Source organism: Bos mutus, chromosome 9, assembly GCF_027580195.1.
Source record: "Bos mutus isolate GX-2022 chromosome 9, NWIPB_WYAK_1.1, whole genome shotgun sequence".
Lineage (NCBI taxonomy): Eukaryota > Metazoa > Chordata > Mammalia > Artiodactyla > Bovidae > Bos > Bos mutus.
The window spans coordinates 31,575,267-31,602,479 of NC_091625.1; the positions used below are offsets into that span (position 1 = coordinate 31,575,267).

At 39.8% G+C, this 27,213-nt stretch overlaps 1 pseudogene; it reads left to right on the top strand.

Annotated features, from left to right (window-relative positions):
* The first annotated feature begins 11,757 nt into the window (after window positions 1-11,757).
* On the top strand, window positions 11,758-16,268 carry LOC138989136 (glycerol-3-phosphate dehydrogenase 1-like protein pseudogene; annotated as a pseudogene).
* The last annotated feature ends 10,945 nt before the right edge of the window (window positions 16,269-27,213 follow it).

Genomic DNA, 27,213 nt, shown 5'->3' on the forward strand with positions numbered 1-27,213 from the left:
TGGCAGTCTGTTCCCAGCTGGGTTTCCAAATCTCTACAAACCAGTGACAGCTATGTACTGCCCATCCTTCTCTTATTTAACAAGAGTGTTGTCTGTAGTTACCTTGTTATCCCTGTGGTGTGTATGTGGGTGGTAGTTAACTTATCATTTCAGTTCATACGTTTCTGTATCAAAAGAAGCCACATCTTATAGATCACATTTGAATCTGATTTAAATCTTTAAACTCTGGAATTCAAACTTGATATCATGATTGATTAAAACTTTTGGGAACCTGGAGATAAGGAGGCGGAAGGCAGCTTTCATAAAATGGCCCCAATTCTCTCCCTACCCTCTTTTATCCATAGCCTTTGTAATGTGACTTTGCAGCTCCTCCCATCAAGAAGTGGACTCTCTTTTCCTTGTTGAGTTGTTCCTCCTAATGAATTGTGGCAGAAGTAATGGTACACAAGACTTGAACCTAGACCTCTAAACATGGTACAAATCTCTCTCTTTCTCCTCTGTCCCTCCCTAGCTACTCGCTAGTCCACTGGAGGGACAGGTGGCCTTGTTATCTTTTTCACTGTAAACAGCAAGCAACTAGCTCCCAAATATTTCAGGGAGGAACAGATACACCAGTTGACAGCAAATTCATGAGTGAACTCTCCAAGATCAGCCAACCCTGGCCCAGATCAGTAAAATCATCCAGCTGACCTACAAACTTCCTGATCAAAAGCAAAATGTCCACTGTTTAAATCATTAAGTTTCAGATGGCTTGTTACACTACAACAGTTAGCTGATATAAGATGATGCTCTACCAGGAGGATCATAGGGAAAATATCATCAATATTTTTCTATCAATTCTTAGGCATACCTTATATCTTTTTGAAAAATTATTTTTCTATTAACCAATTTCTGTTGCTTGCATCCGAACATCTAATTTATAAACTGATTATCATAGATTATCGTCAAGGAATGTTTCACAAAGTTAAAATACATACTTTAAAAATTATTTAAAATTATATATACTTTAAAAATTTATTTAAAATGCATGTATTAACATTATACATGCATAATAAGAGAAAAAATGTTTAGAAGGCTCTTTGGGGAGCTGGTATGTAATTTAATAATTCTGCCTCAGTTTATTTTTTCAGTAAAATTCAATTTTCAAAATTACATCTTCAACGTTTAAGACCATATGTATAACAAGTTCTATCTTTCTAAAATTATTTCTACCATTCCATGTATATTTGCCAACAGAGAGATATCTGAGAGCCACATATGTATCAGGATTTGTGGTTACTATGTCTGAAATATGTTAAACAAGTGACTCCACTCAGTCTAGGCAAAGATCAATCAGTTCAGGTAAGACAAAGATGTTCAAACTTTCTCTTTGACCAAATATGCTGATTGATCTATTGAATTAAATCAATATAATACAACTTGTAACTCTATGAAGATCAAGATTAATTATATCAGAAGTATTCACTGATGGAAAAACTCTAATAAAACTAAAAGACATATGCCTTCATATTTTCCAGACCTTGGGAAAGAAGAACAAACTACAGCATAACATGATCCTTTTCTCACTTCCTATAGGATCAACATTTTTTAATCCACTCATTCTTCATGAGCATCATCTAATAAATCAGATGATCCCAAAGAAGACACAGAATGACATTAATTGTGGGCCATCATACTTTTGTTGAATAACTCTCAGTAGTAATTTTCTAATTGATTTCACAAAACAAAACCAGAAATTCAGAGAAAATTCCTAAAATATTAGTCTTTGCTTTTTTTCTAAAACAATTTTGTTCAGGATAATCAATCATTTTCTTAGGATTTATATATCATAGAATTCTAGATTGCTGTCAAATCAAGATCATTGTCTCAGGTTTTAGTTTTTTTAAGCTACAATTTACATTGATACATCTTCTTCACATAGGTCATATTTCACAGTCTACAGGCAAAAATTAGGTCACCCTTGTCATTGTTGTGTTAGTCATGTTAGTTGCTCAGTTGTGCCCAACTCTTTGCCACCCCATGGACTGCAGCCCAACGAGGCCCCTCTGTCCATGAGATTTTCCAGGCAAGGATACTGAAGTGGGTAGCCATTTCTTTCTCCAGGGGATCTTCCCAACCCAGGGATCAAACCCAGATCTTCTGCACTGCAGGCAGATTCTTTACCGACTGAGCTACAAGGGAAGCCCATACCAATCTCAAAACTCTGTTTTAGGGACTTACCTGACTGTCCAGTGATTATTACTTCATCCCCACTCCATCCACTGTCAATGCAGGAGGTATGGGTTCAGTCCCTGTTCAGGAAGCTAATATCTCCCATGCCTCTCAGCCAAAAGATCAAAGCACAAAACAGAAGCAAATTCAACAGACTTTAAAAATGGTCCACAAACTTAAAAAGAGTTCTCTTTTATCTGTATTTACTTACAATAGTGTAGGAACTCTTCTTTTCCATCAAGTTTTATACTAATCTATCTAGAAGTCCCTTAGGTGCTATCTCTGTGTCTCTGATCTCATGTTCTCTGTTATTATGTGGCTGGCAATCAACATCTCACTCTTCTGTTGTGCTATCTCACTGTTATACTACTATTACTTAGGCCACAGATGCCCATTACCAATATACATGCAGAAGCAGAGAAGCTGACAGTGCAGCAAGAAAGAGCCAGAGAGACTGAAGATGTCTCCATCCTGTTGATAGATAGGGCTGTTCCAGCCTCTTATGTCCTCCTGACAGTGCCATTTCTCCAAGTCATACTTTTGCCTCCATCACTGCTGCTAGGAACCAGTGATACTGATGATATGTTTTCAGAGATCAAAAGAGATTTTGATTAAATGGTGTTTTTAGTGTTTGCTTTTAGCTTTTTAAATTTATTCACCCTTAGTTTAGGGTTCCACCTTGAGATGAATCTTGGAGGTGGCAGCCCAACTGGAGGCACCACAACCGGAAGCTTTTTTTTTTTTTTTTTTCGGCTGTGCTGTGTGGCATGTAGGATCTTAATTCCTCCACCAGGGACTGAATCTGCCCTGCCAGCTGTGGAAGCACAGAGTCTGAACCACTGGATGGCCAGGGATGTCCCCAAAATAACGTTTTTTATCTGATTTTCACCAAAGCAATGTGCCTCAAATCTCTTGTTAGGCCCCTCCAGGAAGCAACATAATTCCTCATATAACCTCCTGACAAGACCCTCAACTATCAGGCACACAACTAGGCCAGCTATTATTCAAGAATAAAACATAGCTTGGGCTCAATTAGGGTCTCCTCTATTTTCATTACAAAGCAAGTGAAAACAAACAACAACAAAAACCCAACAACTATGACACTGAGTTGCTTTCTACTTAGTTGAAGTAGATTTTTATATGTGTCAATACAGGCAAATACCCTGTAAAATTTACTGTTCATAATAAACCCCATTTATCATGAGTTTATTATGTTCCAAACACTACACAGGGATTTACAGGAGCCTCTCATTGATCACTTTTTCAAATAAGATTGAGGTTTAGGGAAATATTTAGTAACTTGATGAAAGTCATAGTTAAGCCAGGCCTACTTGATGACAAAACTCTTGTTCTTAATTGCTGTGATCTAAAGCATCACAGACTCAATGGACATGGGTTTGGGTGGACTCTGGGAATCGGTGATGGACAGGTGTGCCTGGCGTGCTGCGGTTCATGGGGTCGCAAAGAGTCAGACACAAATGAGAGACTGAACTGAACTGAAAGCAGCAAGGGGTATCTCCTACAGAAAGAATGAGATTTCCAATATGAAGACCACTGATTTTGTTTTATTTAATGACCATTTTTACATTCTTATTTATACTTTAATCTATGCTAGACACTTGGAAGCCGATGAGCAAGATGGCCTTCATAAAGCTCAAATTCAAATTTTCTTTCCCATCCTTCTTGACAGATAATCCAAGACCAATAAATGCAATTTTATTAGAGAGAAATATATGAATTCAGACTAACCTCAAAGGGTAATGAACCATTTGACCTGTAGAGAAACATATACTTCAACTTTCCTGGAAGTTACTGAATTAACCAGGGATCAGCATCATCATGCATGAGCTTTATTTAGTACAAGGTGCAACATAAAAATGCATGAGTTACAATCTAGTATAGTCTTAAACTCAATCCTTTTGTTAGTAAAAATGTCTAACTTAGATCAATTAATATACAGAGCCATCTATAGAATGATAAACTTACAGTATAATTCCAAAATGAATCCATTTCTGCAATATCTGCTCTGCCAGCTAAAAAATTTAGAATATACTATTTGCAAAAACAAAAATACTATCTTTAAAATAAAACAGGCCTCAAGGAAACTCTGGTTTATAGTTGATATTATTTCAAAAATACTGAAATTTCTTAAACTTGCGTTTACAAGGACTAAAAGGAAAAGTCAATGCTCTTTCTCTCCTCCAGAAATATTGAATATCATCTTCAATTACTGACACTATATAATATTTTAGAGAGTTAACTCTATGTGCCAAGTGGGACTTATGGGAAGGGAGGGGAAATCATTTACATGATCTGAAAAATAAAATGAAAAATTTTAACTACATTGATTCAATAAGATCTTCGATAACAATAACAAAAAGGAGAGTTTCCTTGACTTGTTTTGTACTTTAAGAGAACCATTCACCACATTAGAAATAGGAGGGAATTCCTGTCAGCCAGAAAGACACAGAACCTGTATTTAATCTTCTTCCAGTTAGAAAAAGCTGTTCTGCTGTAATATTATGTCTAAAATTAGAATGAAGGAAAGAGTAGAGAATTGAATTAATTTATATGAAGGAGTAAATCTGTCATGCAACCAAGTGAGATTGACTAAGTGGCTTACCATGAGTAAAAAAATAGAACAAGCGGTGATACAGAAAAGACCATAGATTATTCTACATTTTTATAGCTTAAGTTTGAGTCTGTCTTTGGTAGAAAGGACTTTAACTTCATGTAAAGACAGAATGTCAAGACTAGTTTTCTTCCTGCCAGTTCAGTATATAGTAGGATGTTAGCCTCTATAGTATAATTTGAACAACTGATCAAATCTCACTATCACACCTATCCCCCATGTGTCTGAAATTCCTTATTAGCAGTTCAGTCCTTTGAATCTGGTAGGATTTTTTTTTTTTAATTCACCCTGGTCTTTGGTGGTTTAATCTGTATAATTGCTTTCGGCATTTCTGAGTTTCTCTGTAATTTCTCTTCTGTATCGAATTTTTCATGTGGTTTGTATTAGGACTTGAAATGATCAATTAAGATAGAGTGAAAACATGATTTTGAAAATTAGTTATGAAAATACAGGAAAAGATCTTAAATTTTGATTAGAAAATAAGCTAACTTGCAAGATCATGATATCCATCCTTTCCCTTTCAAAGATATGAAATTATTTCATTTTTAATTACATAACCTTCAGGAAATAACCTAGACATCCTACTTTGGTATCTAAACCAATGATGAACAGTCATCATAGACAAGCAATTTCTCACCTAAATAATAAGAAGTTTTCATTTGGAAGCCTACATCTCTATCTCTTCAGTACAATTTAAACATTATTTGTGAGCATTCACTAAGGACGAGTCACTGTACTAGGTACATCAGAAAAAACAAGATAGGACATGGTCTCTGTCCTTAAGGGAACTCCCATCTTCTTAAGGCAAGAGACACATAAATTCAAGGAGTTCTAAAGCAGGACAGATTGTGACAAATGCAACAGAAATATAAACAAAATGTTAGTAATTAGCAGAGAAGTTCCAGAGAAGGCAATGGTAATCCACTCCAGTACTCTTGCCTGGAAAATCCCATGGATGGAGGAGCCTGGTAGGCTGCAGTCCATGGGGTCGCTAAAAGTCGGGCATGTTTGAGCGACTTCACTTTCACTTTTCACTTTCATGCACTGGAGAAGGAAATGGCAACCCACTCCAGTATTCTTGCCTGGAGAATCCCAGGGATAGAGGAGCCTAGTGGGCTGCCATCTATGGGGTCGCACAGAGCCGGACACAACTGAAGCAACTTAGCAGCAGCAGCAGAGAAATTCAGAGATATATATCATCTTAAAATTGGGGCAACGAAAGGATCTTTTAGAAAAGGTGAAATCTAGGGACTTCTTGATGGTGCAGTGGATAGGAATCCACCTGCCAATGCAGGGGACATGGACTCAGTCCCTCGTCTGGGAAGGTCCCACATGCTGGGGAGCAACTAAGCCCACGTGCCACAACTACTGAGCCTGTGCTCTAGGGCCCTCCAGCCACAACTACTGAGCCCGCGTGCTGCAACTACTGAAGCCAGGTGCCTTGAGACCATGCTCCACAATAAGAGAAGCTACTGCAATGAGAAGCCCATGTATCACAGCTAGCGAGTAGCCCCCACACTCCACAACTAGGAAAAACCCATACGCAGCAGCAAAGACCCAGTGCAACGAAATATTAATTAAATAAAAAGAAAACGTGATAGCTGCTGAATAGTCTACCTCGTGCCAACAAAGCAAGACAGGAATAAATAATACCTGTATTTATGAAAACTCTCAGGAGAGCAGGTCCTGAATATACTACAGGGGGCCAACAAAGAACAGTGATGGTGTGAATAAATTGCAGTACCATAGAAGAGAAGATTTTCGAAGATTTGTCCTTCTACAAGGGTTGGGGAGGGGTCTGCCTTGAAATGGAAATAAGTTTCACCAGCTAATGCAGGAGAGTGAAGGACATTCCAAGCAGCAGAGTATCACATAATTGAGGAATGGCTCTAAAATAAGGGTGCAAGTTTCACAAGGGTAGACAACGACAGGGATTTCAGAGACAAGGGGATAAACAGCAGTTCATTATCATCTGCAAAAGAACACTGTGTAAGTTGGAAGACAGCTATTGACTCAAATCTGAATTTTGTTCTTCCTGAATTTTATTTTCTAATTCCTTCATTGTGCTGTTACTGAGCCCTCTCAGGGTCCCTAAATTCATCTCAAGGCTGAATTTCACATTTCCTCCATACTAAGAGTCTTCGCCTCCCAAATTCTATACACAATACACTCATTGGCACATTTAAGTCTATTCTCTAGTTGACAAAGGCTGAGAGACTTCTCTGTTTACAAAGACCATGAGGTTTTTCCTTGTACAATTTCACGTTGTTGTTGTTTAGTCGCTCCGTTGGTTCCAACTCCTTCGTGACCCCATGAACCGTAGCCCAACCAGGCTCTTCTGTCCATGAGATTTTTTCAGTCAAGATTACTGGAGTGGGTTGCCATTTCCTCCTCCAAGGGATCTTTCCAACCCAGGGATAAAACCCGCATCTCCATGTCTCCTGCATTGCAGGCAGATTCTTTATTGCTGAGCCACCACCAAGGAACCTCACAACATATTCATGCCATTATTCTAAATAGCCCAGACCAGACGGCAGCATGTCCCCACAGGCACCACCACAGCTTGCGTTATCAGGCCAAGTTATAAGATAGTTACCATAGAAGTCTGGCTTGAAACTTGTCTCCTTTCTCCCCACAGTTCCTCAGAATGGGTACTCATTGTTTCTGCCAGGTTTTGTTTTGTTATTTTAAGTGCTTCTGACTTGACCTTGCTGAACAAAATATCTGCCCAGTAATCTATTCATCACAAACCTGTGGTTCAACAAGTTGCAAAGATCTTCCCTGGAATTACTATCATCTCCGTTCTACGTGAGGGTTATTTTCCTCCAGGAGGCACCAGGTTACCATTTTTAGCCTCTGGTCCACCAGATAATAACATCTCTTCTTGGCGGCCAAGAAGAGCGGGCAGTACCTAGGATTAGGCAATAAATATTGGGTTGGCAAAAAAGTGTGTTTGGTAATTAAAAATCCGAACAAACTTTTTGGCCAACCCCACAGTTCCCATATCCAGCACTCTAAAAACCAATGCAATTACTTGCTGTTTATCCTTGCCTTTACCATAAAGCTGTTTCAAATGTACATGGTTCTACCTTAGGGCTACTTTCCCAGATAGTCACTCTCTTGCTTGTCCATTTATTTATTAAACAAATTTTGAGATCATAAAAAAGACAAATAACAGATATAAAGAAAACATAACACCATTTAGTGGGGGAAATGTCAACACATGTAATACACTGGTATATAATATTATATCATGTCAGGTAGCAAGTGCAACAGTGGAAAAATAAGCAAGATAAACAGACACCTACAGATCTCATCTACATGTGAGACATGATATGAAGATAAAGGTGATCCAACACAATATATATCAAAGATGATTCTTAAATGCCCACTCAGTTGAGTTCAGTTCAGTCACCCAGTCATGTCCGACTCTTTGTGACCCCATGAATTGCAGCACACCAGGCCTCCCTGTCCATCACCAACTCCTGGAGTTCACCCAGACTCATGTCCATCGAGTTGGTGATGCCATCCAGCCATCTCATCCTCTGTCATCCCCTTCTCCTACTGCCCCCAATCCCTCCCAGCACCAGAGTCTTTTCCAATGAGTCAAATCTTCACATGAGGTGGCCAAAGTACTGAAGTTTCAGCTTTAGCATCTGTTCTTCCAAAGAACACCTAGGACTGATTTCCTTTAGAATGTTCTGGTTGGATCTCCTTGCAGTCCAAGGGACTCTCAAGAGTCTTCTCCAATACCACAGTTCAAAAGCATCAATTCCTTGGCACTCAGCCTTCTTCACAGTTCAACTCTCACATCCATACATGACCACAGGAGAAACCATAACCTTCACTAGACAGACCTTTGTTGGCAAAGTAATGTCTCTGCTTTTGAATATGTCATCTAGGTTGCTCATGACTTTCCTTCTGAGGAGTAAGCGACTTTTAATTTCATGGCTGCAATCACCATCTGCAGTGATTTTGGAGCCCAGAAAAATAAAGTCTGACACTGTTTCCACTGTTTCCCCATCTATTTCCCATGAAGTGATGGGACCAGATGCCATATTATTAGTTTTCTGAATGTTGAGTTTTAAGCCAACTTTGTCACTCTCCTCTTTTACTTTCAACAAGAGGCTTTTTAGTTCCTCTTCACTTTCTGCCATAAGGGTGGTGTCATCTGCATATCTGACGTTATTGAAATTTCTCCCAGCAATCTTAATTCCAGCTTGTGCTTCTTCCAGTCCAGTGTTTCTCATGATGTACCCTGCATAGAAGTTAAATAAGCAGGGTGACAATATACAGCCTGACGTACTCCTTTTCCTATTTGGAACCAGTCTGTTGTTCCATGTCCAGTTCTAACTGTTACTTCCTGACCTGCATATAGGTTTCTCAAGAGGCAGGTCAGGTGGTCTGGTATTCCCAACTCTTTCAAAATTCTCCACAGTTTATTGTGATCCACACAGTCAAAGGCTTTGGCATAGTCAATAAAGCAGAAATAGATGCTTTTCTGGAACTCTCTTGCTTTTTCCATGATCCAGCGGATGTTGGCAATTTGATCTCTGGTTCCTCTGCCTTTTCTAAAATCAGCTTGAACATCAGGAAGTTCACGGTTCACGTATTGCTGAAGCCTGGCTTGGAGAATTTTGAGCATTACTTTACTAGCGTGTGAGATGAGTGCAATTGTGCAGTAGTTTGAGCATTCTTTGGCATTGCCTTTCTTTGTGATTGGAATGAAAAATGACCTTTTCAGGTCAGTTGTGAAACTGCGGCCACTGCTGAGTTTTCCAAATTTGCTGGCATATCGAGTGCAACACTTTCACAGCATCAACTTCCAGGATTTGAAATAGCTCATCTGGAATTCCATCATCTCCACTAGCTTTGTTCATAGTGATGCTTTCTAAGGCCCACTTGACTTCACATTCCAGGATGTCTGGCTCTAGGTGAGGGATCACAGCATTGTGATTATCTACTTTCCCAAGAAAGAAGACTACATCCAGAAAAATGTTTAAAAATAAAGCAGTCTATTAAGGAAAGAATAGCCATCTTTTAGCTACCACATAGATACAGTGCCTGATGAACTATGGACTGAGGTTCATGACATTGTACAAGATACAGGGATCAAGACCATCCTCATGGAAAAGAAATGCAAAAAAGCAAAATGATTCTCTGGGGAGGCCTTACAGACAGCTGTGAAAAGAAGAGAAGCGAAAAGCAAAGGAAAAAAGGAAAGATATAAGCATCTGAATGCAGAGTTCCAAAGAATAGCAAGAAGAGATAAGAAAGCCTTCTTCAGTGATCAATGCAAAGAAATAGAGGAAAACAACAGAATGGGAAAGATAGAGATCTCTTCAAGAAAATTAGAGATACCAAGGGAACATTTCATGCAAAGATGGGCTCAATAAAGGACAGAAATGGTATGGAACTTACAGAAGCAGAAGATATTAAGAAGAGATGGCAAGAAAACACAGAAGAACTGTACAAAAAAGATGTTCATGACTCAGATAATCACGATGGTGTGATCACTGACCTAGAGCCAGACATCTTGGAATGTGAAGTCAAGTGGGCCTTAGAAAGCATCACTACGAACAAAGCTAGTAGAGGTAATGGAATTATAGTTGAGCTATTTCAAATCCTGAAAGATGATGCTGTGAAAGTGTTGCACTCAATAGGCCAGCAAATTTGGAAAACTCAGCAGTGGCCACAGGACTGGAAAAGGTCAGTTTTCATTCCAATCCTAAAGAAAGGCAATGCCAAAGAATGCTCAAACTACCGCACAACTGCACTCATCTCACATGCTAGTAAAGAAATGCTCAAAATTCTCCAAGCCAGGCTTCAGCAATACATGAACCGTGAACTTCCTGATGTTCAAGCTGGTTTTAAGGCAGAGGAACCAGAGATCAAATTGCCAACATCCACTGGATTATGGAAAAAGCAAGAGAGTTCCAGAAAAGCATCTATTTCTGCTTTATTGACTATGCCAAAGCCTTTGACTGTGTGGATCACAATAAACCGTGGAAAATTCTGAAAGAGATTGGGGATACCAGACCACCTGATCTGCCTCTTGAGAAATTTGTATGCAGATCAGGAAGTAACAGTTAGAACTGGACATGGAACAACAAACTGGTTCCAAATAGGAAAAGGAGGATGTCAAGGCTGTATATTGTCACTCTGCTTATTTAACTTATATGCAGAGTACATCATGAGAAACACTGGACTGGAAGAAACACAAGCTGGAATCAAGATTGCCAGAAGAAGTATCAATAACCTCAGATATGCAGATGATACCACCCTTATGGCAGAAAGTGAAGAGGAACTAAAAAGCCTCTTGATGAAAGTGAAAGTGGAGAGTGAAAAAGTTGGCTTAAAGCTCAACATTCAGAAAATGAAGATCATGGCATCTGGACCCATCACCTCATGGGAAATAGATGGGGAAACAGTGGAAACAGTGTCAGACTTTATTTTTCTGGGCTCCAAAATCACTGCAGATGGTGACTGCAGCCATGAAATTAAAAGTCGCTTACTCCTTGGAAGGAAAGTCATGAGCAACCTAGATGGCATATTCAAAAGCAGAGACATTACTTTGCCAACAAAGGTCTGTCTAGTCAAAGCTATGATTTTTCCTGTGGTCATGTATGGATGTGAGAGTTGGACTGTGAAGAAGGCTGAGCGCCGAAGAAATGATGCTTTTGAACTGTGGTGTTGGAGAAGACTCTTGAGAGTCCCTTGGACTGCAAGGAGATCCAACGAGTCCATTCTGAAGGAGATGAGCCCTGGGATTTCTTTGGAAGGAATGATGCTAAAGCTGAAACTCCAGTACTTTGGCCACCTCATGTGAAGATTTGACTCATTGGAAAAGACTCTGATGCTGGGAGGGATTGAGGGCAGGAGGAGAAGGGGACGACAGAGGATGAGATGGCTGGATGGCATCACTGACTCGATGGACGTGAGTTTGAGTGAACTCCGGGAGTTGGTGTTGGACAGGTAGGCCTAGCATGCTGCGATTCATGGGGTCGCAAAGAGTCAGACACAACTGAGCAACTGAACTGACTGACTGATGATGAATGTAGAGCTTCCCCGTAGAGCCAGTGGTTAAAAAAAAAAAAAAAATACCTGCCCATGCAGAAGATGTAAGACACGCATGTTTGATCTTGGGTTGAGAAGTTCCCCTGGAGAAGGGCATAGCAACCCATGCCAGTATTCTTGCCTGAAAAATTCCATGGACAGAGGATCCTGGCAGGCCACAGTCCATAGGATTACACAGTGTTGGACACAACTGAAGCACCTTAGCATGCCCACACACATGATAAATGCAATGTGTAAATAACAAAATATTGCCTGAGGTATTGAGACAAAGGTCAGTTGTCTAAACTGATCATTGGAACAAATGCGCCTGAGGCAAGAACCTGAAAAAGAACAGGAAAGCCAGGAGCTACCAGGGATCTAGGAACAGGACTCCAGGGAGCAGTAGATCTGGCAAGTCCAGAAATATCAGGGGAAATTTATAAGATGAGAAGCCACCAACACCACAGCTCTGGTTAGTTTTTCAGAGCTTCATGTTCATATATGTGGGCACAGTGGTTAGATGCCCCAGGGCCAAGCTAAGATCGATATTAATGGCTAAATCATCTTCACCTCAAGCTAAATGCTTCTAAAAGGGTAAGTTCTTTGAATTCTAATTTCATGGCTGATTTTTCATCACATTATTCATAAATACAATAAAAAGGACCAGATAATGTGCTATCAATTTTCTCTTCATTTTATTGAAATGAAGCTGATTTACAAAGTTGTTAGTTTTGATGTACAACACAGTGATTCAGTTATATATATATACATACTCCTTTTCAGATTCTTTTCCCTTATCAGATCAGATCAGATCAGTCGCTCAGTCGTGTCCAACTCTTTGCGACCCCATGAATCGCAACACGCCAGGCCTCCCTGTCCATCACCAACTCCCGGAGTTCACTGAGACTCACGTCCATCGAGTCAGTGATGCCATCCAGCCATCTCATCCTCTGTCGTCCCCTTCTCCTCCTGCCCCCAATCCCTCCCAGCACCAGAGTCTTTTCCAATGAGTCAACTCTTCGCATGAGGTGGCCAAAGTACTGGAGTTTCAGCTTTAGTATCAGTTCTTCCAAAGAACACCTAGGACTGATTTCCTTTAGAATGGTATGGTTGGATCTCCTTGCAATCCAAGGGACTCTCAAGAATCTTCTCCAATACCACAGTTCAAAAGCATCAATTCCTCGGTACTCAGCCTTCACAGTCCAACTCTCACATCCATACATGACCACAGGAAAAACCATAGCCTTCACTAGACAGACCTTTGTTGGCAAAGTAATGTCTCTGCTTTTGAATATGTCATCTAGGTTGCTCATGACTTTCCTTCCGAGGAGTAAGCGACTTTCAATTTCATGGCTGCAGTCACCATCTGCAGTGATTTTGGAGCCCAGAAAAATAAAGTCTGACACTGTTTCCACTGTTTCCCCATCTATTTCCCATGAAGTGATGGGACCAGATGCCATATTATTAGTTTTCTGAATGTTGAGTTTTAAGCCAACTTTGTCACTCTCCTCTTTTACTTTCAACAAGAGGCTTTTTAGTTCCTCTTCACTTTCTGCCATAAGGGTGGTGTCATCTGCATATCTGAGGTTATTGATATTTCTCCCAGCAATCTTAATTCCAGCTTGTGCTTCTTCCAGTCCAGCGTTTCTCATGACGTACCCTGCATAGAAGTTAAATAAGCAGGGTGACAATATACAGCCTTGACGTACTCCTTTTCCTATTTGGAACCAGTCTGTTTTTCCATGTCCAGTTCTAACTGTTGCTTCCTGACCTGCATACAAATTTCTCAAGAGGCAGATCAGGTGGTCTGGTATTTCCATCTCTTTCAGAATTTTCCACAGTTGATTGTGATCCACACAGTCAAAGGCTTTGGCATAGTCAATAAAGCAGAAATAGATGTTTTTCTGGAACTCGCTTGCTTTTTCTATGATCCAGCGGATTTTGGCAATTTGATCTCTGGTTCCTCTGCCTTTTCTAAAACCAGCTTGAACATCAGGAAGTTCATAGGTCACATATACTACTCTGTGCTATACAGTTGGTCTTTGTTGTTCCTCTACTTTATATATAGTAGTGTATTTATGTTAATCCCAACCTCCTAATTTATCCCTCCCCCCAGAATACTATTAATTTTTATCTGTGCTTAATAGTTGATACTTCTTTCAATATTACTATCCTGCTTTCTTTTAGGTGAAAGTGAATGTTTCTGGGCAGAGCAAGAGGAGGCAGGCGGCAAACCAGCTTGGGGAGGCACTTGCGGGGCTGCAGCATTGCGGAGGGGCCATGACAGAATTACCCCTGAAAGTTTGCATCGTGGGCTCGGGGAACTGGGGTTCAGCTATTGCAAAAATAATTGGTAATAATGTCATGAAACTTCAGAAGTTTGCCTCCACGGTCAAGATGTGGGTCTTTGAAGAAATGGTTAATGGGAGAAAACTGATAGACATCATAAATAACGACCATGAAAATGTAAAATATCTCCCTGGACACAAGCTGCCAGACAATGTGATTGCAGTCCCCAACCTCAGTGAGGCTGTGTGGGATGCAGACCTGCTGGTGTTTGTGATCCCCCACCAGTTCATCAACAGCATCTGCGAGGAGATCTCTGGGAAAGTGCCCAAGGGCGCCCTGGGCATCAGCCTCATCAAGGGCATAGATGAGGGTCCCCAGGGGCTGAAGCTCATTTCTGACATCATCCGAGAGAAGATGGACATTGACGTCAGTGTGCTGATGGGCGCCAACACTGCCAATGAGGTGGCTGCCGAGAAGTTCTGTGAGACCACCATCGGCAGCAAGGTAATGGAGCACGGCCTCCTCTTCAAAGAACTTCTTCAGACTCCAAATTTTCGAATTAAGGTGGTTGCTGAGGCAGACGCTGTTGAACTTTGTGGCGCTCTGAAGAACATTGTGGCCGTGGGAGCCGGGTTCTGCGACGGCCTCCACTGCGGCGACAACACCAAAGCTGCCGTCATCCGCCTGGGGCTCATGGAAATGATCGCCTTCGCCAGGATCTTCTGCAAGGGCCACGTGTCCAAAGCCACCTTCCTGGAGAGCTGCGGCGTGGCCGACCTGATCACTACCTGCTACGCGGGCCGGAACCGCAAGGTAGCTGAGGCCTTTGCGGCGACCGGAAAGACCATTGAAGAACTGGAGAAGGAGATGCTGAACGGGCAGAAGCTGCAAGGACCACAGACTTCCGCCGAGGTGTATGGCATCCTCAAACCGAAGGGACTGCTGGACAAGTTTCCATTGTTCAGGGCGGTGTACCAGATCTGCTATGAAGGCAGGCCTGTTGAAGAGATGTTGTCTTGTCTCCAGAATCATCCGGAGTATACATAAAGGGAATCCTGCAGCACGTTAGGGAAAGTCCTGCCTTTCTGATTGCTTGTCTGGATTCAAATGGAAACCAGGATTTGGCCACAAGATGCTTGTGTGACCGTAACCCCATCACAGGTGCTGTGAATTTTTACAGGTTCATTTTTTAGCATATATGAGTCTGTGTGTGTTCCTTCCTTGTTCTGTGGATGTTTCTATGAACCAAAATTAAAGGCCCCTTTAAAAATTACTTCTGAAATTCTCCCACTCTGATACTTTATAAAATTGGAACTATCAAGCATTGCCATATATACACTACCACATGTAAAATAGATAGCTGGTACACAGGGAGCCCAGCCTGGAGCTCTGTGATGCCCTAGAGGATGGGATGGGAGTGGAATGAGGCTTAAGAGGGAGAGGAGATATGTATAATTATGGCTGATTTGCAGTTGTGGTAGGATAGAAACCAATACAACATTGTAAAGCAGTTTTCCTCCAATTAAAAAACAAATTTAAAAATAAAGATTGGAACTATCACAGCTAAAAGTTTTGAATCTAATTCATATGCATTTTGGTGAAGGAATTTTTTTTCTCATTCTCTTGATTTAGCCAGCATTAACATGGTAGAGTGCCAGAGTGAGTGGGTTCAAAAATCTATATACTGTAACTTTTAAATACTGTCTCAGAACCAACATAATCAACTACTTTGATTTTGGGTTGATGCATTATTTTAAACAATTACGTATTTTTAATTAGGCTGTATATATTCCTCTCATTTCAGTTTTCTGCATTTTTAGCCTCTTTTCTCTTCATCAACTACCAGAATATGCTCTCTTAAAGGCTGGGCAGTAGCAGAAGACAGAAAACTCATCTGGAATTTTCCTGATGTGGCTGCCACAGTCTTCTGATTAACAACATTTGTACGATGCTTGGGAGACCCAGGTTCGATCCCTGGGTCAGAAAGATCTCCTAGAGAAGGGATTGACTACCCACTCCAGGATTCTTGCCTGGGGAATTCCATAGACAGAGGAGCCTGATGGGCTACAGTCCATTGGGGTCCCAAAGAGTCAGACACAACTGGATTCCTAACACTTTCACTTTTCTTTTGTGCAAGCATTTCCTTTAAGCCTCACAGATCCCCTGAAAGGGGGCTGCTATTATTCCTCATTTAAGATGTAGTCACTGTGCCTGGTTGCCTGGTGAGTTGGATCAGAGCCAGAGTCAAGCCCAGTGCTTCTCCCCCTTCCTGAGCTGTGCCAGGACCTGCTCAGGCATCAATGAACTGCTTTGACCTCCTATTAATTGCTTGTAGGATACACAGCCTTTCCTGAGGCCATCAGCAGGCTTCCTGCAGCTGAAGTTTGTATGGGTCCTTATCTGGAAGGATGCCATGCAAAGTGTGGACTTCTTTCCATCAGCTTCACCTGGAGACTCTTAGAAATGGTTCAACACCTGGTTCGACTCCAGCTCTCTGAAGTGGGGTCTTGAATCTGTGCTTTTGGCATGGCTTCCATGTGTTTCAGCACTCACTACAGTTTGAAAACCACTACTTTAGAAAATTTACTTTAGATTGGCATTTCTCAAACCATGTTCCCTGGAACCCAGTGGTTGTTCCAGTGTTCCTTCACAAGGTCCAGTGAGTTTGGAAAAAGCTGCATCTGTACACCCCTCTTGAAGGGGCAGAATGTATGTTAGTTTGTTACTGGGACTTGTTTTTTTAACCCAGCAAGTCCCAGACATATTAGATTATGGAATTTTTTTGGACAGGGGGCAAGAAAACTTGCCAAAGTTTCCAAGGAACACTGTTCCAGGCTGAAGTGGCCTTAGCACAGCTCAAGTATCCCCCTCTCTCTGCAAGAAATGAGGATAGATAACTACCTGAACCTTTGTGGTTCAGGTCTGCCGTGGATCTTTGATGAAGCTTTAAGGTGCGACACTCTCAGGTACAAGCAAGTGAATGTCAACCTCATTGAGACACATTGTATGGACTGCTGCTGCTGCTGCTGCTGCTGCTAAGTTGCTTCAGGCGTGTCCGACTCTGTGTGACCCCATAGACAGCAGCCCAACAGGCTCCCCCGTCCCTGGGATTCTCCAGGCAAGAACACTGGAGTGGGTTGCCATTTCCTTCTCCAATGCATGAAAGGGAAAAGTGAAAGTGAAGTCGTTCAGTCGTGTCCTACTCTTAGCGACCCCATGGACTGCAGCCTACCAGGCTCCTCTGTCCATGGGATTTTCCAGGCAAGAGTGCTGGAGTCGGGTGCCATTGCCTTCTCCATTGTATGGACTAAGTGCTTTTAATTCTAGAATAAAGAATGGGAATTTCTGTATCTTCTTAAATGAGATAGGCTACCTTACATAGAACATGGTAAGTGTTAAGGGAACATATGACTATCACTTATATATTCATTGACTTCCAGTCACTTTGAGATTTTGATCCTTCTTGTTTTCCAGCTTGGGGATTTTTTCTTCTTCCCTTTTTTCCAAACATATCTGAAATGATTGTCATAGATTTTGTGAGAATTTTTTAAATTCCTATACACAGTAGTATATGAAAGCACACATACTATAATATATAAAAAAACCTGTCTTAAAATCTATCCTAGCAGGTAGAATTGAGCTAAATTCCTTCTGATTTTCATTTAACTCTTATCTATAATATGGCCCCATGGTATTGACCCAAGGAACAGTGAGGTGCCTCTGTACTAAAGAATTTTTGGTTTTTCCCACTAGTTCTAATCTAAGAGTACTATACATGCATTATATTTGGTTTTCTTACCTATCATGTACTATATTTGTTTACAGACTATAGAAGGAAATGATTTAAAAGCTTAATAAACATTTTAATGCCCCAAACCTATGCTACTGATCCTACTTTTTAACCAGCTTATTTTATAATTTTATTTGTTTAGGTAAACTTTTTTTTTCTCCCTGAATTGTGTTGCATTGACAATAATAAAAAGGGAACTTTAAAAAAATGAATGGGACTTTCCCCCATTTTCTTCATTTTCATGTACCCCTGGACTCTAGTCAATGGGTTAGTAAATGGACATTTTTTTCTCTTTTTCTAAAAGGAATATATGTGTGCACAGAGTAAAATGTATTCTAACAGAAAATCAATCCCACTAATGACATCTTACTTAGTATTTGAAGAATAAAAGGACCATAAACAATGAAATCCCCAATGAGGTATTTACATCTTCTAAGAAAATAAGCAGAAAATACTTTTAAAGTTGCTGAAACCTGTCTCTCTCAACCCAAAGAAAGCCTGTTGGTTAGGTCACCAAACCCAAGCAGAAAATATATCCACACAACCTCTTTACAGAGTTAATATGACTGCCAGAGCCAGGCTAAAATACAAAGTCAACACTGAATGAATAATATCTAGACCATAACAAATACTAACAGGTTCATTCCTATCTAACTCTCAAAGTTAAGGTGACTTCACCAAAGGATAATCTTATGACGTGCATTTTTGTACAGTTTCAGAAGTAGGTATGTCCTAAAACTCCTAAAGGACCATAAAGAACGCTGAGTGCTAAAGAATTGATACTTTCAAATTATGGTGCTGTAGAAGATTCTTGGAAGTCCCTAAGAATGCAAGGAGATCAAACTAAAGGAAATCAACCCTGAATATTCATTGGAAGGACTGATGCTAAAGCTAAAGCTCCAATACTTTGGCCACCTGATGTGAAGAGCGGACTCATTGGGAAAGACCTTGATTCTGGGAAAGACTGAGGGCAGGAGGAGAAGAGGGCATCAGAGGTGAAATGGTTGAATAGCATCACCAACTCAATAGACATGAGTTTGATCAAACTCCAGGACCTAGTGAAGGACAGGGAAGCCTGGCATGATGCAGTCCATGGGATCACAAAGACACGACTTAGCGACTGAACAAAACCCCTAAAAACTCCAACTAGAAAATGGCATCATGGAAATGTGCTATATATAAAAATACATATATATGCATATGTACACATACACATTAAATATATATACATATTTGATAAATATATTCCTTAAAAATCTAGAAATATATATAAGGTGTATACATTTTTATATATGTACACACAAATATATATATAATGTGTGTGCTTGTATATATATTTTATAATTTTATCTCTGACTTTAAAAGTGTATGTTTCTTTTGATCTAGGACAAAATAAGGTTATAAATCTGATCATGTTGTAGTTTTGTCTTTACATATCAGACGATTTAGAGAGAGAATTAATTCTCAATTACATCTAGCATTCTTAACCTAAATTTTTAATCAAATCTTCTCTCCCTTTCTCAAATTTCCTCATCCTCATTATTTAATTTATTAATCTAAATAAATTAGGTTTATTTATTTACTTATTATTTGTTAGGTTTATCTTTTATTTATTATTTATGTATTATAACTTATTATTTATTTATTTGTTAGGTTTATTCATCTTAATTCTAATCTGTTTGGCCTCCTATTTTTAACAACTTTCTATCTTTCATGTTTTTAAGTATAATATATATAAAGAGAGATAATATAAGTATACTTATATATAATAAAAACAGGATAATAGCTATTGTTGACTTACATTTTGTACTGGAAGTACTTTGCTCTTCCTCAAGTGGAATCTGAGAGTGGGCTTTTATATGGAAGAGAGGACTTGGGGTCTAGGAAATAAAAGAATGGGCACTCAGATGGAGGGAGCAAGTGCTAAAAGCAGTCTTCTTCATCACATTAATCTCTAGTCAGCTTTGTCCAGGGAAGAACTCTGGTTCTGAACAGGTTCAGGTGGGCAGAGAAGAAGATAAAGGAGAGTAGGTCCTTAGTAGTCAGGCGACTGCCAAATGGGAGTTGAAAATTCAATTGCCCCTAATTCTTCTAGAGGAGGTTCTGGAGCCGGTTGCAACTCAAGAGCTACTGAAGAAAAAATAGGAGCCCTGAATTGGCCCTAGAACTTCTTTGTCTCTTCGAGCTATGACAATGGAAAGGATGATGGATCAGCTTCTCTGGCTAATAGAAAAGCAGTCACACTGAGTTTTGCCCCACAATGGGGAAGAGTTAGATGGAAAAGTTCTCATAGAATGGTACTTTCTACTGTATTATCACAAAAGAATTTTCTTGTCGAGAGAATATATTTCACATTTGTTTAACAGAAATCAACTCAGTTATAACCACTGAACTCAGACCACATCCAAAACACCTTGCTAAGCTAACTCCAATTAATGATTGATCTCAACCAATTTCATGATTCCTGTCATAGTTGACCAAGCCCTGGTGACACTCAGGATCTTCAAAACCATGAGCTGAGGAAAATCTAACAATAAGGCAAGGCCACTGTGGGAAGAGATCTGCAGTCCCATCAGAGTACACTTAAAAATATCGTAAACTTAAAAATAATCTAGGTATATCACCACATTTCCAAAAATCTCATTTCAAGGAACAAGAGAGGGCACACAGAACAATATCCAGTCAATGAAAGAGTTGTGCATCCAAGTACGAGGCAGAGCAAGATTAGGAAGGTCTATTTAAGTCTTTTTAAAGGATGCTAGAAACAAGATCCAGGCCCAAGGAGAAAAGCCTGGCAGGAGCTTGGAAATAAGGTTCAGTCCCAGCCAATTCCATGATCCAAAATTAAGTCCCAGGAGAAAACTAGAGTGAGAACCAGAAACCAAGAGCCCATCGACAGAAGATCCGTACAGCAGACTGGCTACACTTCCAGTGAGATGGCAAGGTAAACAGAGGTGAGGGTACTGATTTCTTCTTAGCCAGACCCTGAATCAGACAATGAGTGCACAGTGACTATACAGATCATTCTTTCTGGTGGGAAAGAGGCCCTCAATGTACTACGAGTCAGGCTTTTTCTGGTTCAGAAACCAAGCAAGACTGTATAAGCCTGTGGTTGGCAGTCCTGAATACCCAGAGCCACAGTTCCTGCCAGCATCTGATATTGTGTCTTCCTTGTCCCTGACACAGAGACATCTGCTCAGGGAGAGTGTGAGACAGCCCTACAGAGAGCCCAGCCAGAGTCATGGGGAGACCTCAGTGGGAAGAGCACATAAAGGAGATTGATCAGTTCAGCAGCTCATCTCAAAAAAGAGAATGACCTTTATTGAATTGCAAGCTATACTGACTCTACAAAAGATAATTTTATCATAATTTTTTATGAATAAATCAGGAGCCTTTATTTTCTTTTTAGAAATTTTTCCATCTAAATATTTTATGTGAGCTCTTTTTTCTTAAAAAATTCAACATTTTTATAATGTATCAGCCTGATATATTTTACAATACATGCTGTTTGAGTTAATGAAACTCCTGAGATGAAACTTATTACTTAAATTATTTTAAGGTACATTATACAGTTCGTAGGAAGCTGCCATTTTTCTCTCAGGATAAACCACTTCCCTCTGGTTTTGCATAATAAAGACTTGCAATTCACAAAGTCTGGCATTATAAATCACTGTATCCCCTTGAAACACAACTAGTCAATTGTCTTCCTCAACTGAAATGTATTGGGTTGCTATTTTGTAGACTATTATAATCCAGAATAAAAGCTAAACCAAAATTAACTGTATATAAAATCTATTTCAAAGGAGTTTATAAATTTACCACCTGAAAGTTTTAAACACTAATTTAAAAAATGCAAGAAAGGGGGAAGTTTAACATGAAAATCATTATAGGGAATACCTCTTTATAATTAACTAATGACTACAGATATCCAACATCGTAACTAAAGTATGACATGTCATAATTAGAAGTAATGAGTTTTATTCTTTAAAAAAATTGCACCCTATGAGCTTTTTCTTTAGGCACAATGACAGGGTGAGGAAGGACCAGGATTATCTGGTCTACCTTATGTATCTGTTCTATAGGAATAAAATAGAGTACCCTCTATTTTCCTCATGAGAAAGTGAAAAGACAACTGCCCATACGCAGGGCAGACTTCACAGATATACAGGTTGAGCTCTGCATGTGATCCAATGCTCTGCTCTCACCATCTTGAAATTCTTCATTTTTGAACAAGGGGTCCTGCAATTTCATTTTGTACTGGGCCCCACAAATTATGTAGCCCTGATAGCACAGTTGGTAAAGAAGCCACCTGCAATGTGGGAGGCCTGGGTTCGATCCCTAGATTGGGAAGATTCCCTGGAGAAGGGGAAGGCTACCCACTCCAACATTCTGGCCTAGAGAATTCCATGGACTGTAGAGTCCATGGGGTTGCAAAGAGTCAGACACAACCAAGCAACTTCCACTTTCACTTTCAACTGCATATTAAAGAGGCCAACAATTATACAAATCAAGAAACGTCATCACGATTGCCACATGATGTAACAGGTATCTAGTGCATAGCATAAAAAGAAGAAATGTTCAATGAATGAATTAAATCAAACAATTCACTAATTTCCTAGATAGATTTTAATCCAAACAATTGAGTTTCTTTAAACCAATTTATAGTGGAAAAAAATCAGAAGAGGGAAACTTCCCCACTGATATCTCTTTCCTATGTCAATGTATCCATATTATTATTCTCTTTTTTTTATAAATAGATATGCAAAGCTTATTCATCTGTACTGTGTGTGGCCAGGTGTCCTAATTATCAAGAGCACAGAAGACTCCAAGATATTCAGTCAGGCCACCTGAACACATGAGGATCCATTTCTGTAAAGATTTCTTTAGGGAAACATAAATGACAACTTTGTAACTTGGTGGTTAGTTCTCTGAGGCCCATGAGCTCTCAAACTCTTTGATTCCAGATAACAGTGAGTCATCCTATTGCAGAAAGAACTAGAAAAGTGATTTGATTTTGGCAAGAAGGAGTGCTGCATGGGTAAACGTCATTCAAATGCACTTCTGTAGGCAGTTTTGGGGAGAAGGCGATGGCACCCCACTCCAGTACTCTCGCCTGGAAAATCCCATGGACGGAGGAGCCTGGTAGGCTGCAGTCCATGGGGTCGCTAAGAGTCGGACACGACTGAGCGACTTCACTTTCACTTTTCACTTTCATGCATTGGAGAAGGAAATGGCAACCCACTCCAGTGTTCTTGCCTGGAGAATCCCAGGGACAGGGGAGCCTGGTGGGCTGCCGTCATGGGGTCGCACAGAGTCAGACACGACTGAAGTGACTTAGCAGCTTAGCAGCAGCAGGCAGTTTTGGGATTCCTGCCCAACCCATGTCAACTTATACGTTACAGCACAGCATCAACTTCAGGAGTCTAGGTGGGTCTAGGTGGCCATATTTTTACCAGAAGATCCTCCTCCTATGGCCACAGGTGATTGAGCAATACATGAGCACTAATCTCCAAGGTCTCTTCCCTGAGACCTTGAATTAAGACTTATATAATAGAGCTAGAGTTAGATAAGTGGGATCTTACCTGAAATATCATGCAGAGATGGGGCCCGAGTGACCTCTTCTGACCAAGTGTGCACTAATTTTTAGGTCATAGAAAGCTAAATTGTACAGATAAATAAGAAAATACTGCAAACATGCCGAGAAACCAAAAACCGGAAACCCAGAGAGAGAAAGAGAGAGTAGCTGTCTCCATTCCTAACAGCTTTCCAGTTTCCAACTCCATTCTCACAAGCCTGGCTTGTTTTTGTGTTTCTTATATTAAATAAAAATCCTTTCACTAAGCTAACTCGAGTGGGTTTTGTTCCTTGCAATCGAATGTGTCCTACAGCATCCCTGAAGAATGTATTCTAAGTTATTTGACAGCACTTACTGTGAAATTGAAACACCAAACAGCTGGAGTCACAAAAAAATTAAAAAGAAAAAACAAGACCATCTAGGGTTGGCCATAAGAGCTCTCATTAAATTAGAAAAAAATTTATTCTCTCAACCTCAAGAAAAAGAGAGTCAATTATAACAGTCCTGTACAAGCTGAAAATATTTACCTCCTTCCTGTGCCTGTTTCAGCTGTTCTAAATGCACCCACCTCCTGCTTACACCACTCTGTTCCTCTCCTATTACCTAAGAGAGGTTAGACGGTCCAGCCCCTTCTAGGACTTCCCGGAATCCAAGGACTTGGGTAGCCACAGCCAGAGCACAAAAGCCATAAGAATGATACCAGTCCCCCACAAGTGCCCTGGAACCCAAGAGAAAGAAAAGAATTTCAAGAACAGGAAAAAAAAAGAAAAAAATCTAAGCAGAGGTCTATATTCAAAACCCAATCCAATGGTCATCGACATCATCCCTTACTTATTCTCATCATTGGTAGAATCTGAGAAAGCAAGAAGTCAGTGCTTTTGATGGCTTTTTGTTAAATTCATTTAAGATCTTTGTTGTAAGTTTCCTCTATCTTTTCATACTGCTTCACTGACATCTCCCCCCAATATATTTTCAAAAGCAAGATATTGCCAAGAACTATCTTTTATTTTGCACAATATTCAGCACAATGCTGGACACATAGAAGGTATTTAAAAATATCTATTCAACTGAATTAATTGAATGGCTAGTTCCTCAAATGGAGCTAACAAATTTCTGTTCATCATGTGGTAGCCCAGTATCTTGATAGATAAAAGGGAAAAGTGTAAAAGTACAAGAGCAAAATGCTTCACCTACCCTAACCTCTAAATCCTAACTGATCTTCAAGTGTTTGCTGAATTTTCCCCCAATATTATTTGACTTTTTCACAACATGGATTCCTGCCAGGCCAAGTTTGAAACACATTATTTCAGCCCAGCTGAAGTCACACACACACGTGCGCGCACATGCACGCACACACAGGGCATATTGTTTTTTGCCTAAAACAGATTTGTTGTATGTTGACCTTATCTTGAGCATAGAACTTAGCATCTCCCACGGGTGTGTGCATACACTTAATACTTAATAATGCTCTGAAGTTTCAAGCAGTTGTGTGTTCCTAGAGAGTCTTTAAAATAGCCCAAGACTAAGGGTAAAAATGAAATCTAAATGATTGTTTTTTTCAAAAAGTGCCAGAAAAGAGATGTCTATAGCTGCTTCTCGTTTTCCTCAACCACTGCATCAAATACACCCTTGAAATCAGACTTCCTTTATGTTTATAGTTCCTTGTAGTGTGTATGTGGCTAACCCTTGAGCTCTGACCACCTGACCTCAATCTGGTTGGTAATCCATGCCACAGCAGTTTCTCTCCTTGCCTGCCTTGCCTCTCTTGTTGATTTACTTAATCCTTTATGTTCTAATACTGAATAAGCACTAATGCACTGACTTCCTCTTACCCACATGACAGGAACTTAGGACTCTGAATCTCCAATTTTACACTTCATCATCATTCACCCAAGTTTCTGACACATGGCTGTCTCACGCCCAGCCCTACATGGACCGTAAGAATCAGGGTGCTATCCATCTGTTCTTTCTTTTCTTTTTTCCTTCTTTACTTTTCATCACCTTTTTTGTAGACATTAAATAAGGATTACTATGACTCTAAAGAAGCAAAGGTTGAATAAGATAGTTTCTGATTTGAAGAAGCCCATAGTCTAGTGAAGGAGACTGTCAACTGAACAATCAATAAGAATACAATATGAAAAATATTTTTAGATATATACAGAGTGAAATATTTGCTTCTTTGGGGAGGAATAAGGGAATTTTGGAGAAAGGATTATGCTTGACCTAAACTTTAAAGACTATTTATTAAATTGCCCAAATGCTATGCTATTGGTCAATGTTTTTATACATTGTAATATGAAGAAGATCTATAAATTTAGACTCATATTCTCTAATTTCACTCAGGTAGGTGTGAATGACCTGAAGGGTAAGTATATAAAAATATGCCATGTGAATTTTGGAAGATTTTACTTATATTTAAGCCTTTATTATTCATAGCTTATTATATTTACCATTTTCCTTTCATTTAGTAAAAGTATTTAATGATATCTTAAAGGTCATAATGAAAGTAATAACAAAAAATAACCCTGGATATTCCTGAGAGATTTTTCTATTTTTTATTGCTGAATACAAAAATTAGAGTAAAATTTTCAAACTATTACTAAAATATACTTTACTTTTATTGCTAATACAATTTTTTTAAATTATCATGCAGGCCTTTCTTATAAAATAAATAATAAAACTATACATATAAATAACTAAGCTTGATCACTTTCATATTTGGGTAAAATTTTTCAAACTTATTTGAGAATTCCTGCTAATAACCCTTATAAAAGTATCTTTATAAACACCTACTATCAAGGCTTAAAATTCTACTATTAGAGATGAGACTTTAAATTTAATATAAAGTCCTCTTCCAAAAAGACACTTATAAGGGGGTTGTGGAATACTGGCTAGAGAGATAACCATTATCAGACAATAGCACCTTAAAGAGAATTAGTTTATCAAGTGTGTTACAACTGATAACTAAGTTCAGGTAGGCTGTTGAGAAAATGGAATTCTTAACACAGCTGGAAAAATACTATGAAAGAAATGAGTACTGGCCTGGGTAAGGTTTTAAACAGGAGGCATAAAAAAGTCAGAAATAGACGTGAGAGTACTGTGTGTCTTGGGAAAGAAGCCTCAGAATAAGGCAAGAAGAAATCAGAAAAGACAAGCAAAGAACGTATCAGATCAGATCAGTTGCTCAGTCATGTCCAACTCTTTGCGACCCCATGAATCGCAGCACGCCAGGCCTCCCTGTCCATCACCAACTCCCGGAGTTCACTCAGACTCATGTCCATGCAGTCAGTGATGCCATCCAGCCATCTCATCCTCTGTCGTCCCCTTCTCCTCCTGCCCCCAATCCCTCCCAGCATCAGAGTCTTTTCCAATGAGTCAACTCTTCACATGAGGTGGCCAAAGTACTGGAGTTTCAGTTTTAGCATCATTCCTTCCAAAGAACACCCAGGACTGATCTCCTTTAGAATAGACTGGATTGATCTCCTTGCAGTCCAAGAGACTCTCAAGAGTCTTCTCCAACACCACAGTTCAAAAGCATCAATTCTTCGGCACTCAGCCTTCTTCACAGTCCAACTCTCACATCCATACATGACCACAGGAAAAACCATAGCCTTCACTAGACAGACCTTTGTTGGCAAAGTAATGTCTCTGCTTTTGAAC